General features: G+C 45.6%; 1 long non-coding RNA gene across 1 annotated transcript; it reads left to right on the top strand.

Moving 5' to 3' along the window:
* The first annotated feature begins 7,124 nt into the window (after positions 1 to 7,124).
* On the top strand, positions 7,125 to 7,931 carry LOC125756467 (uncharacterized). The gene is made up of 3 exons (XR_007414527.1): positions 7,125 to 7,197; positions 7,262 to 7,476; positions 7,625 to 7,931. It is a non-coding gene; the product is annotated as an uncharacterized LOC125756467 (long non-coding RNA).
* Positions 7,932 to 10,973: the final 3,042 nt, after the last annotated feature.

Raw genomic sequence — 10,973 nt, 5'->3', positions numbered from 1 at the left:
TGTAGTGTACCGGTTATGACATAAGTTTAAGTGCATTAAAGTGGACAAAAAATTACTGTTTTAATCGGTGGGATCCAAACCCATAACTTTTGAATTACGCGTCCGATGTTCTACCAATTGAGCTACGGCGAAAGGTGCTTCCCCGTCCACTTCGTTGGGTATTTCCTTACGTCTAATTCCCTAGGAGTGTTAGCCAGTGCCACTCACTGCCAAGGCGACGTGTGTGGAACACTGTTTTTGCCTGAGAGTGTCACGTGGCATGTGATCTTTGCACGAGGTGGCAGCTGACCAATAAACCCTCGCATGCTAACCTGTTTAAGTCTGTCCTGGTGAGGCCCACGCTATGAAAGAACAAAAGAAGGGGAATTTATTTCGAGGGGCTTGTTTTTTTGTTAGACACAGCCAAATGAATCCAACAGACAGGCCAAGGAAAGCATAGGTGACATTAATTGTTTTTGTTAACTGTAGTGTAATAATTATGGCATAATGAGGGGTCTTATGTCTTATAGAAAAATGATGTCAGTGGTGCTGGTTCACAGTTGACTGTGTCTTTTTACTTTTTCCCTCGTAGGCTTACCACATCGCAACTTCTCAATAATGGTGAATGCGGCCACAGCCATGGTAGCTCTTCCAGTGGGGCAGTGCAGTGCCACCGCCCAGTGCTCGCTGCCAGTGGCTGTAAAATCAACACAGGCCGTCCTGAGCAAGAGAAGCAGGGCCATTGGAGTACAGGTGGAAGTGAAAACAGAAACTGAAGGTATCCTGGAATGACTCTTTTGCCATTGTGCATTTAAAGAGACACTAAAGACAAACATTTAGTCGACGTGTATTGTTGAAAAAGCGTTCCAGAGCAGGGGCATAGGCAGAAATTGTTTTCGGTGGGGGCACCTCCTTGATCTGAAGTGAGGGCCGGGCAGGCAGATGTGGTTGAGTGTCATTTAGTGCTCTGTATGCCATGGCAAAACAATATTTGGGGGGGGGGGGGCTGGTGTCCCCCCCCTCCTGCCTACGCCTCTGTTCCAGAGATGTCGTAGTGCTTGTCTCGTGCCAAGGAAATGCTTAGTTGAAAAGAAAATCCCGTTTTAGTGGTCTGCATACCGTTACCTCAGTTCAGATTGTCTGCCATTGAGAACGGCCTCCTGACGTAGCCATGCCCACCCTTTGCTTGCTTTACTGCCTGACAGCTGGTGCTGAGGCGCATCGGAGCAGGGGTGTTTATTCGACCACTGCCTGGCGCAAACGAGGCTAGGGTAATGTCAATAAGTTCTTGTTACATGGCGAGACTTAGCGCGTGAAAAACTGGACACAGAGAAGAAGACACGGGACAGCGCCTGTCCCGTGTCTTGTTATGCATGAATCAGACTGAAATGCACTAGTTGCACGTTATTCCATCTTCTAATGCACTTAAATGTTCCTTTCTGACACGGGTAGTTTGAGTACTTGTGATTAATCGTTCTTAGGCCCTTATACGTCATCGAGCTTGTGTTCCAGAATGTCTTACTGGTGTCCAACAATCGTGTCCGACATTTACATTAATTTCTCGTCTACTAAAACGCTCCTGCGTGTAATATCAACATTTCAGATGTTCTCAAGCATTGACCTTTCACATAAATTGTTATTGGCCTTTAGTGTCCCTTTAATGTGACTGCACAAATAAATCATTAGAGTACCTTTCTGTTGATTCAGTCAGTTTGTGTCGCATATTCTTAACAAAGTCCTGAGCGCTTGTCTTTGTTGCCCATCTGCAACACAGCTTTTAATTAGCAGTCACAGAAACTTTAAAAAACCTCTGGGTGGTTTGGAGTCCTTTAAAGCAAGAAAATTCCTCTGTACTTTCCTCTGCTTTGTCTAATTGCAGCTAACAAAAACCAGCAAACTCTGTTAGACAATTACATCCACTACAGACAGCTAGCGCCACCTATCGCAATGTTGTGGAACTATTAGCGGTTTGTGACAGCGGCCGCAAGGAGACTACAGGAGAGAATGTTGAGCGTTCGAGGCGGGAAGCTGCGCTCACGAAGAACCAGTTATGTAAATTCATTTGAATTCTTATTAAATCTGTTGTTTTCCATTCATTCATTCAGTCATGTCATCATGCACACAGGGTGCCTACCGACCGGGAAAACCGGGAATTCTCAGGGAATTCGGGTAGTCTGGAAATTCTCAAGGAAAACTCAGGGAAATTGTGCTCCCATCAGGGAATACCCACAGTAACTTTATTGAAAGGCAACGAAAGTCGCGGTAGCGCTGTCTCGATATTTTGTGAACGCATTTTTCATATCAAACGTCCGCTGCGGCTGCGGGGAAGTGGCGCACCTCGATGCTGTCATCGCCTTCGGAGCGGTGAAGTGGGAGAGAATCTGGCTGATACGTGGCATGCGGGAACCATGAACCACAACACATCGTATCGCGCATTGTTGTCAGGGTGTTCTGTTTTGTTATCGCCGCGTGTCAAGTAACAACCCAAGCAACGCTGGCCGACTGCCGACGTTTGGCTGATCACTGGCAAATAGCCGGCAGCCGACTTCACTGGCCACCAGACATCCGAAAAGGGTCGGCCGGAGGTGCGCTGCCAGCTACGTCGGCACTAGATCGGCTGCACGATTCGCGCCACCGTCGGTGGCCGAGTGAACGCCGAGCGCGCCAAACGCTTGTCGGCACTTGGTCGGCTGCACGATTCGCACCACCGTTGGTGGCCGAGTGAACGCCGAGCGCGCCAAACGCTTGTCGGGGCGACAAGTCGGCAACACGTCGTGCCGGCCTTGGTTGCCGGCAGAGGATTCGAACAGCGTGTATTATTTTAGGGCAGCATAAAATACACTGCAGGAAGTGTAAAAAACTCCTACAGTGTGATTTTTTAAACATTACAAAAATCACCTGTGACACACAACATACTTGTGGTCCTTGAGCTGATTACACCAAGTGGTAGAGATTATTTGTGCGAACAATCCAAATACATTATTGTCTAAACAAAAATAATAGCGAGCCATTACATTCGTGCATGGTTTCTCCAGGCGTGCGTACCTACTTTTAAAGATTTTTTCGAGACCATCATTCGCCAAGTGTGCGACAGTATTTATATACATGGGCGTTAAGCTAGGCTTTTGTCGTTGTTCGATGCTTAAAACTGATTCTTACAAAAATAAACGTGACTGAAGCAACAGTGAACTTCTGCCTAAAATTTGATGGCATAAATATTAAATCGTAAGATTTCATTCCAATTATTGCAAACTCAGTGGCTACAGTTAGTCAGTTGCAGTAACGGTAAGTCAGTGTAATTTTAAGGTCATTAATGAACTTTATTTAGATAGGCGATTATTTATTTTGCTTTTTCATGCAAGTAATGTCACCCGCTTGCATTAAACCGTGCTCACATAATACATTTATGTTATTTCTGAACTAAAACGGCCATTAAAAACCATTCTGTATAATCTAAAAGAAGCATCGTCTGTATACAGACAACATGAAGCATGAAAATTTTTGCGTGCTGCCCGAGCAGCGCTGCACACCCAAACAGTCTGTGGATAGAGAGACGCAGTGTTTTTTAGGGGCGAAGCTCCTTAAGGCGGCACCCGTTCGTCCCTCGTCGTGCTCGTAGTAGTGAGTAACAAGTCTTACCCTTTGACCTCCAAGGTGGTGCCGGTGGGAGATTTCTCCTGTGCGTTGTTGAACAATAAAAAATTCGCAGCGTGCGCGTTAACTAAAAGCCGAATTCTTCTGTCTCTGTAGAAGTGTAAGTGTTAGCTAAAAGCCGACTTCTTCTGTCTCTCATTCCCCTTAGCAGCCATTGTTTACCTCCAAGGTAGTGCCTGGTGAGATTTCTCCTGTGCGTGATTAAACAATAAAAATTTTGTTCAAAACGCCGTTGATTGATGAAATAAACCAACGAAAGACGCCAGATGTTTTGTAAAAACAAAACGAAAGAACGCCAGATGTTTCTAAAGCAAAACGAAAAAGACGCCAGCTGCTTAACGAAAGACGCAAGGTGTTTTCTAAAGCAATGGTTTTCTAAACAATGAAAATTCACAGCGTACATGTAAAATTAAAGTGAGCTGCAAATCGTCATAATTCTCATCGAACCTTTAGTATAAACGCGCCCGATCTCACGTCGGTGATGATGTACTGGGCAGAATTCACGGAAGATTCACGGTTTACCGATGAACCTCCGCAGCTTCGCCCACTCATCATAATTCACTCCGTGGATATGCTGTGATTTTTCTAACAGGTAGTCCTTTATTATGTAATTTGCGCAATGTAATAAGTAAAAGTTCTTATCTTTCGCTGACGGATAAGTCAGGCAAGCGGAAATACCATATATGCTATGTGAAAAAAACTCATCAAAAGGCGTGGCCGCAATGTAAGATTTTAGTACCAATACACGAACAAGAAATATTCTTTCAAGATTGTTAGAACGAACACATAGCAATGGCAATCCACTGAAGACTCGTGCTGTGAAAAATAAAACGCAGGAGGCGGAAAAGTGCGGGAAAGAAGAGGGTCAGAAGGAACCGCGCTGCTCTACAGTATAGAGCGTGGAGTGAAAAGCACATTTAAAAAAAGAAGCAAAAAAACATGCGCTACGGCGGCCCGCGCCCCGGAAGGTCCCGGTGGGGAGAGGGAAACTTCTTTTTTTCTTTTTTTCCGCTGTTCTCCGGTTTTCTTTCTCAGCGTGGAGCCGCCTCCTCTTTCGAAGAAGCCGCACATCTGCAGGCCCGCCGTCAGTGCCCAGCAGTGCTTTTTGCCGCCAAGATAAGAAAATGGGACACGTCCGAAACAGCACCGCTAAAGACTTGCGTTTGTCAAAATTTACGCGTGTACGTCTAGGTAGCAACAAATTTTCAATTAAGTTAAAGCGAATTTATCTTTTTTTTTATTGTGCAATATAGTTACACCTTTACCTCCCACAGATAATAAGCTCTGGCTGAAACCAGGGAACTATACAGTTACGACGGGTATATTCCCCGATATGCCTATTTGAAAAGTTTCTGTTATCCCATCACTTTGTCAGAGGTCGCCTTGTATATGTTTGTGACATTCATCCTTTTAGCACAGCATTTCAAATAAAAATGAACCCTTGTTTTTAATAAAAGACAAAGCAGGTACACCGTAACCTACATTATAAAGAAGTTAAAATACTGCACAATTAGGATATCACTGCCTCAAGATACGAAATAATGCCAGTCAGAAGTCGCATTGTGGTCGTTTTATACGTCTTGAAAATACTGAACAAAAAGATAAGCGAGCGAATATGATGCATGGAAATGCATGAGAAACATTCCGCGGATTTGTCTAATCTTCTTACTCATACGTATAAAAGAATCGCATATAATGGAGCATTTGCGGCGGGTAACGCGCAACGCACACTGCTGTTCTGTTGGATCAATGTTAATAAAATGTTTGCTAGTTCCGTTATTTCACAGAATAATAATTATCCATAGGAGCAACACGTGCTTAAAACTGGACGCTGTAGCTTTATATTTCTATGATTCTATGGACGCTGTAGCTTTATATTTCAAGACGCATTAGGGGCGGTTAGTTGGTTAGGGGCGGAATTTAAATGTCGAAGTTTTTCACCTGTTTCGCAAGAAACTTCGCAACCTTTAGCGATCGGGCCGCCGAGAATCCTCCGCCGCATTGTCATGAGTACCGATCAAGCCCTACCTCTTATGATGAAGCACTTATATGCTCAATGTACAGTGGTACGACATGAGTGCTTTTCAAGTGTACTGAGCGTTTACGGTTTCTGCTTGAAGCTCAAGAAAACGTACCGCCTTTGCATGCATTATAGATGCAAAACACTTGAGTTGAACAACAGCAATAAATGGGAATAAATGCGAGTGCCGAGCAGAAATTTAATTTTGATCGTGATACTATAGCGCGCTAGGCTCTATTAAAATATCTACGATTTTGAACTGTCCACGGAAAATTGTCATCCCCTCCTCCGCCTTGTCTATGAGCTCAAGTGGGACAGTTCGGCACTTCTGGAACGCTAGCACGGTGCTCACGCTTTAGCCCTGTCGTGAATATAAATATATGATTGATCTGATCGAGCCGCATGACAAAGGGGGGACATCAGATATAATGGTTAAATATAGAAGTGTGCGAAGATTGAACATTTGGAATATCGAATCGAATATCGTCATACTTGATTCGGTCTTCGGGAATAGCCCATATGCGTTAATACGAATATTTCAAAATATCATCTATGCCCAAATAAACACGAAATTAGCGTAAAAATACAATAATTTCTACGGTCATAAGCTATACGTCGTTTGCAGAGCCAGAATTCGATAGTCCGCACACACTGAAGAGTTTTAAAATTTCTACTTGATGCTCAGTTTATGGTTTTCATGTTAATTTGTTTTAATGTTAGAGTACCAACGATATTTTGTGTTAACAACGAAAACGGTTCAATTCAAATTCGATCCGCTTCTTGCACGCATTAGCGCTGCCCTAAAATGTTCAGGCATATGCTTGAGTTGAAATTTCCCGCTCCTTTTTTTTCTCACCCGAAAGAGCTGATATAAGCAACACGTGCGTTCCTCCGAAAAAAAAAAAAAGTGGTGAGATCTCTCTCCCAGAAAGAATGACAAGGCCTGAAAGGAGGAACGAAGAGGGAGGCGGGGCGTGCAGCGGGGCTACCATAGCGGGGCGCCGGAGCCCGCACCTCTCGCGTTTTCTTTTTTTTCTTTGCCACAGCGCTGGGGAGGGGAGCAAGCTCCATGCGTCAGTTCCCGCCAAATTGTAGCTCTTTCGAGCGAGGACGTGCTGACTGAAACACTGCACAGAGACGGGCAAGCACTCAGAGGCATTTCGTTTGCCTTGATCCTGGAGGCGGCCTTCTCCCATTGCCGAGGATTTGAAGCGAACTCGTAAGTGGCATTTTATTTCCTCGCTGTATCGCATGGTGAGTTTTGTCTAGCGACATAATCAAATTTTATTTGCACAATTGATGCGTCAATCTGGTCGTCTCTTCTAGCTGGCAGATCAGAAATGTTCAGGCGAACGGCGGTTATATTTGTCTGTGGACCCAAGACTTCGCTGACGGGCAAATATGTCAGATTTTCTTGTTTTTTATTTGTGGCATCTTATTGTAAAGCCGTGACATATTCTGCCGTTTTCTCTAGGGAACCCTGCAACAAGGACTGTAGTGTGAATAGCGTGCTGCGCTGCTCTCGCCAACTGAAAAGAACTCTGGTAAGATGCATGCTTGGTTATGAAAGTCTCACGCAATCGCTTTTCACATTGAATTTGGTCGCAGGTGTGCTGTAAATGCCGACTGCACAATATGTGACTGGCCCGCGGCTGCTTTGAAGGTAAGATTGTGTTCTCATTAATCTATTTATTGTACCATTTGTTTTCCAGTGACATAGCCAACAACGAAAACCTCGATCCATCCTCTCTCCACATATTATCTAGTTTGTGCGCTGTGGAGCTTGAAGCACTTCTCGGAATTTCAGCACACTCGCATTTATTGTAAGTGCAGTGTTTTTCTTATTTGTGCAGCGACAAAATTATTTTGTTTAGTTGTGTGAATAGAGTTTCTAGACGCGACATGTCTGTGCAACTGGTCAAGTAAATAATCTACCTTTCTCACAGTATTATTCATTGTTGTTTCTTTCAGTTTTTCCCGACAGAAGAAAAATGCAAGTCTAACATCTCGACGGTAAAACGTCGCATCTGCGCACGTGTTCAGGGCCAAGAGCACGAGAAGTGGCCGAAAGAAGGGAGCCGATCCAACAGGAATGCCGTCCGTCTTTATATTTATATATGTCAGCGTTATCATGCCGTGATCACATGGACTGTACGGTTGCGTTGCACAAGGGCTGATGCAAACGCTCCGTGCGAACAATGTTGCTTGGAAAATTAGTGCATCTATACAATTGCAAAATAAAGATCTAAAGAGAGAAAACTTATATTCACGTCTTTCTTTTATTGTGTGTTACGTATTAACACGTTAACAAGTGCAGACCGTTAGAGGCGTTTAATTCCGTCTTACATGTGCACTCTGCCCGTAATTAATTCAGATGGAGTTAAACGCCTCTATAAACTGCCCTTTCACATTAAATACGACACGCATCAACACACCAGAAAAACAATTGATGCGTTTTGTTAGAACACGCACAAAAAATAAGAAAAAAAAAGCAGAGCAATACTAGCGAAAAACGTCCGCAACCGACCCACGGCCGTCGGTAAATCGACGCTTATGTAAGGTCGGGCATTAGTCAACCCGCGAGCGGCATGCACTCGGCCTCGTCGGCCACGGTGGACGGGCCTACATTGGGTGCCGACGCAGGCCCACATGAGGCCAATGTCAATCCCCGAGACCGGCCCTACATCGGGTGCCAAGGTTGGGCCAACGACAGTGCAGTTGGCCAGCGACGTCAGGCCGACATTTTGCCAAGGATAAAATGTTGCTTGGGAAGCATGATTAGTTGTAGTAGATGTAACGAGCTTGAGTTATCTTGCAAGCCATCGCCATCGTTCAGAAAGCGGATGTCTTCGACAAGGCTCGTATCTGGCAAGCCATCCCGATCGGCGAGAAAAAAGACGACGCTTGTTGGCTGTTATCGGAGAGCTCACTCACTCTGATCCCGAGCTTCAAAGATGCTATTTAGGACTCCGTGAAGAATAGAATAAATTTCCAGGCGAGAGCTAGCGTAACCAACGGGCCCATTCACAGCAAGTGAAAGCTTTTTTATTTCTTTTTTTCCCGATGAGGGCACTGCTGAAACAAGTTTTAGGCAGTCGACCGATATTTTGGGGGGCTGCAGCTCGCAATTACCAGCCACACCACGTGGATGTTTGCTACAAAGCCGAATTACAAAACTTTTCAGAGCCAAGGCACAGCGGCGACCGAAATTCGCGACACCAGCACGGGTCCCATTTGCTCGATTCTGCGCGCGATGTCGGAAAACAGTAATGTTTCCACCATAATCGGATGTGCCGTAATTCAGGCTGTTGCCGTGCTTTCGTGCGATCTTAGCCCGCAGCTATATTGCTTTTTTTTTGCGATATAGACACTCCGACGCGAATTTTTTGCCTTCGCCGTGATCTTCCTTATCAAGTCCAAATCGCGTTTACATCACCCCGCGCGTTGTATGCTCCATGCACGAGTGAAAGCGCGCGAGCGCTGCCGACGAATGAGGCTTAAGCAGACATGAAACGAGCCGACCGTTTGGTTCGCGCGATGGGCACATGGAGATGGGAGCCGGCAGGTTGGGGAGGTTGGGGGGGGGGGCTGCGTGAGTTCGACAGGAAGTGCGTACTTTGTACCAGCGGGCGTGGTCGCGTGCGCCGCGACTATTTTAGTGGGGATCAGCAGACGGCTCATACCTTTGTAGGTGTTGTGCTCTAATTGCAAAACTTCCGTTGAAGCCATGGATAGCTGTGGCGGAACCAAATAGGGGGGGGGGGGGGGGGGGGCGATTCCTCCCCCCCCCCGAAGCCAGCCCCCGCCCCCTCCCTTCAGTGCCTGTCGTCCACCTCCTTTGTCAGGCTGCCCAAAAGGGGTAAAGAGAATCTTGTTTCTGCTCTCCACCTCTCTCATCGCTCTATCTTTTCCTGCTTCCCTATGGACATTTACAACGAAGGCTTCTTAGGCACCGCCATAATCCCCTCTGGGCTGTTGTGAATATGCTGACCCACCAAAATGCACTCCTGAGCGGGGGCTTCAGCCTTTGTACCCCCCCCCCCCCCATTAGGTACCTGAATCCGCCCCTGAGCCATAGATAGGGCACTTCTCTTAGTGCAGCGGCAGCGTTTCCTGAAGGAGCGAGCTGCTAGCCTATATTCATGTAAAATTGCTCTTTGTTGCTATCGGACTTACTACTTTGCTCTCGCGGTGAAACTGTGACTTTTTTTCTAACGTGGGATGATTTTCGATGTTTTGCGTTCGTGGAGAGCAAATGGTTCGGCTGGGCAACATGGTAGAAAAGGCGTTGCAATGCTCTGGGCAACACGCGAGGATTTGACAACTTGCAGCAGCAGAACAAGCGCAATTCCACGGTGCATTAAACCCGCATTTGTTTCGTCTTTACATGTGACACTCTGGCAAGGCATCTAACTGTGATTGCTGCACCTCAAGCTTAACAAAATTGATTTTTTTTCACGCAAAAAAAAAAAAAGGTTTTTCATGTTGCCATATTACTCGAGCATTCTTGTGGCATTTTCAGTTTCAATCAATCAATCAATCAATCAATCAATCAATCGTTTTATTTTCCACTTCAGGAAGTAGAGGGCATGGGAAGAAAAAGCTCTTGTGAGCTTGACTAGGCTTCCCAGCCGATTACAGTTCAGCATACAGTGATGGTATACAAAAAACTGGCGTACATAAGTATAAACATAACAGATTAATCCTTCAGTAGCTATGCCTTGCATGAAATGTCGAATTTCAGTTTAACGAAGTTTCGATATAACGAAGTGAGTTGCCACTTTTACCAACTTCGCTATATTGAGGTTTAACTGTTCTATGTACTATTCAAATGGGATTAAGTCGTTCTTATTTTCTGACGTGCGTATTAGAGAGTGACATCACCGAGCGATATGTCTCTATCCATCTTGACATAAAACAAAGTTCTGCTTCACTCAGGGAATTTGAGCAAAAACACTCAGGGAAAACCCGGAAAACTCAGGGAATTTAGAAAAGTCAACTCGGTAGACACCCTGTGCACATCAACCCCTGACATGGCGATGAGGACTTAACAACGAACCTACGACCGACGTAGAACACAACACGAAGCGAGAACGCAACGCTGTCCGTGCCGAGGCTTGTCAGCAGCAAGTGCAGCCAGTGACAACGACCAGCATGGAGACCGACCACACCGAAGTGAAAAACTTCAAGCCGATCGTGTACGAAGCGGCTTTCGGCACGAACGAGCTGCAGCTTACTAGGCCTCAAGGTATTTTTGAAGACAGCAGCTCTCCAACTCGCTTGACACGCACGGACGCCATCGAAAACCGAACTATGCCGA

This window comes from Rhipicephalus sanguineus, chromosome 11 (assembly GCF_013339695.2).
Source record: "Rhipicephalus sanguineus isolate Rsan-2018 chromosome 11, BIME_Rsan_1.4, whole genome shotgun sequence".
Lineage (NCBI taxonomy): Eukaryota > Metazoa > Arthropoda > Arachnida > Ixodida > Ixodidae > Rhipicephalus > Rhipicephalus sanguineus.
This window is presented reverse-complemented; position numbering and strand designations above follow the sequence as displayed.